Source organism: Protomyctophum bolini (genome assembly GCF_963924005.1).
Source record: "Protomyctophum bolini genome assembly, chromosome: 18".
NCBI lineage: Eukaryota > Metazoa > Chordata > Actinopteri > Myctophiformes > Myctophidae > Protomyctophum > Protomyctophum bolini.
The window spans coordinates 580,001-582,500 of NC_137879.1; the positions used below are offsets into that span (position 1 = coordinate 580,001).

At 43.8% G+C, this 2,500-nt stretch overlaps 1 pseudogene across 1 annotated transcript in view; it reads left to right on the top strand.

Annotated features, from left to right (window-relative positions):
* The window catches only part of LOC308333079 (transcription factor COE3-like), a 36,912-nt pseudogene that overhangs the window by 28,756 nt on the left and 5,656 nt on the right, over window positions 1-2,500 (top strand). The window contains exon 11 of the transcript XR_013966247.1: window positions 676-765. The product of XR_013966247.1 is annotated as a transcription factor COE3-like (transcript). The remainder of the gene's footprint in view (window positions 1-675; window positions 766-2,500) is intronic.

The following is a 2,500-nucleotide window of genomic DNA, read 5'->3' on the forward strand; positions in this document are numbered from 1 at the left end:
GAGCGGTGAGTCTCTTACCACCGCGGCTCAGTGACGTCATGTTGTAGTTTTAGTAAAAACAGAGAGGTGTGTTTGGGGTGAGCGGTGAGTCTCTTACCACTGCGGCTCAGTGACGTCATGTTGTAGTTTTAGTAAAAACAGAGAGGTGTGTTTGGGTGAGCGGTGAGTCTCTTACCACCGCGGCTCAGTGATGTCATGTTGTAGTTTTAGTAAAAACAGAGAGGTGTGTTTGGGTGAGCGGTGAGTCTCTTACCACCGCGGCTCAGTGATGTCATGTTGTAGTTTTAGTAAAAACAGAGAGGTGTGTTTGGCTGAGCGGTGAGTCTCTTACCACCGCGGCTCAGTGACGTCATGTTGTTTTACCTAAAAAAGACCTTAAGAGCGAAGGTTGAACCATGCAGGACTGAAGGGGTTAACTTGGAAATTCATTGTCTTGCTTTGGTTTTATCTGCAAGGGGGAGGGGAGGGGAGGGGAGGGGAGAGTCCTGCATCACTGAATACATCCTCCTCTCCTCTCCTCTCCTCTCCTCTCCTCTCCTCTCCTCTCCTCTCCTCTCCTCTCCTCTCCTCTCCTCTCCTCTCCTCTCCTCTCCTCTCCTCTCCTCTCCTCTCCTCTCCTCTCCTCTCCTCTCCTCTCCTCTCCATTCTAAATGCATTGCTCTCTCCTCTCCTCAGCGTTGAATGAACCAACCATAGACTACGGTTTCCAGAGGTTACAGAAGGTCATCCCTCGTCACCCCCGGTGACCCTGAGAGGCTCCCCAAGGTACACACACACACACACACACACACACACACCACAACGCCGGGTCCCGATTAGTTCACCAACATATGAGCCCCGCCCCCTCCTAAAATATGTATGAAAACATTTTAGATTTATTTTATTTTATTTTATTTTATTTTATTTTATTTTATTTTATTTTTATTTTATTTTATTTTATTTTATTTTATTTTATTTTATTTTATTTTATTTTATTTTATTTTATTTTATTTTATTTTATTTTATTTTATTTTATTTTATAAATAATTATTAATACAAATAAACGTTAGCAAAAAAGAAAGTTCACACAGTCCAGTGCAGAGTGGTGCTGTGATGAGGAGCTGTCCAGTGCTGAGTGGTGCTGAAGTGTTAAGACACGCAATCAGTGATGCGGAGCTGTCCAGTGCTGACTGTTGTTGTAATGAGAGGAGCTGTCCAGTGCTGACTGTTGTTGTAATGAGAGGAGCTGTCCAGTGCTGACTGTTGTTGTAATGAGAGGAGCTGTCCACTTATATATGGTGCTGAACTGAGAGGAGCTGTCCACTTATAGATGGTGCTGAACTGAGAGGAGCTGTCCACTTATAGATGGTGCTGAAATTAGAGGAGCTGATTAACCCCTTAAACCCTACAGCATTTACTGTTTTTTAGGACACTTAAAATGTAGCAACAAAGAGCCTTAACCGCCATGCTGGTGTTTCACTCACACGCGCGCACACACGCACACACACACGCACACGCACACACACACACGCACGCACGCACGCACGCACGCACACACACACACGCCACTCATATCTGCGTTCTGTGAGTATTGTTTCTCAATGTTCTTATGTCTATGACAACGTGTGTGTGTGTGTGTGTGTGTGTGTGTGTGTGTGTGTGTGTGTGTGTGTGTGTGTGTGTGTGTGTGTGTGTGTGTGTGTGTGTGTGTGTGTGTGTGTGTGTGTGTGTGTTTGTTTGCCCCTGTATTTTCAATTAGACTTGTTCTGGTTGGCTGAACTCAGGTCAGATTCGCATCAGCTGATAGCTCTGTTTAACTTCCATTTCAACTCCACCTGTGCTGTGCTGTGTGTGTGTGTGTGTGTGTGTGTGTGTGTGTGTGTGTGTGTGTGTGTGTGTGTGTGTGTGTGTGTGTGTGTGCGCGCGCGTGCGATAGACACGCAACAGACTAAAATAGGTATATATATACATATATAATAAATGTATGCATGTAATATAAATTAATTTATTTGTATGTATATTTTGTCTGCTTTCTTATACACTGTTCATGATTAACACGCACACACGCACACACGCACACAAACACGCACAGAGGTCCAGATATGACTGTAAGCAGACAAAAAAATAACCCTGTCTGAAACTACTGTCTTTATCACTCTGTGTGTGTGTGTGTGTGTGTGTGTGTGTGTGTGTGTGTGTACAGCCTATCTGTAAACAGAGGGGTTGAAACAGTCAAATCAGGTAATCAGAGAGTGCAGCCATGTGCGAAGAAACTAGATTGGTGTACACACACACACACACACACACACAAACACACACACACACATACACAGGTTAACATGCAGACTGCAGTAATACTAATAATAATATTGATGATTGGTGAGATTTGACGATATCCAAAAATAATAATGTGTAAAAAATACAAGTCAGGGAATGTGTGTGTGTGTGTGTGTGTGTGTGTGTGTGTGTGTGTGTGTGTGTGTGTGTGTGTGTGTGTGTGTGTGTGTGTGTGTGTGTGTGT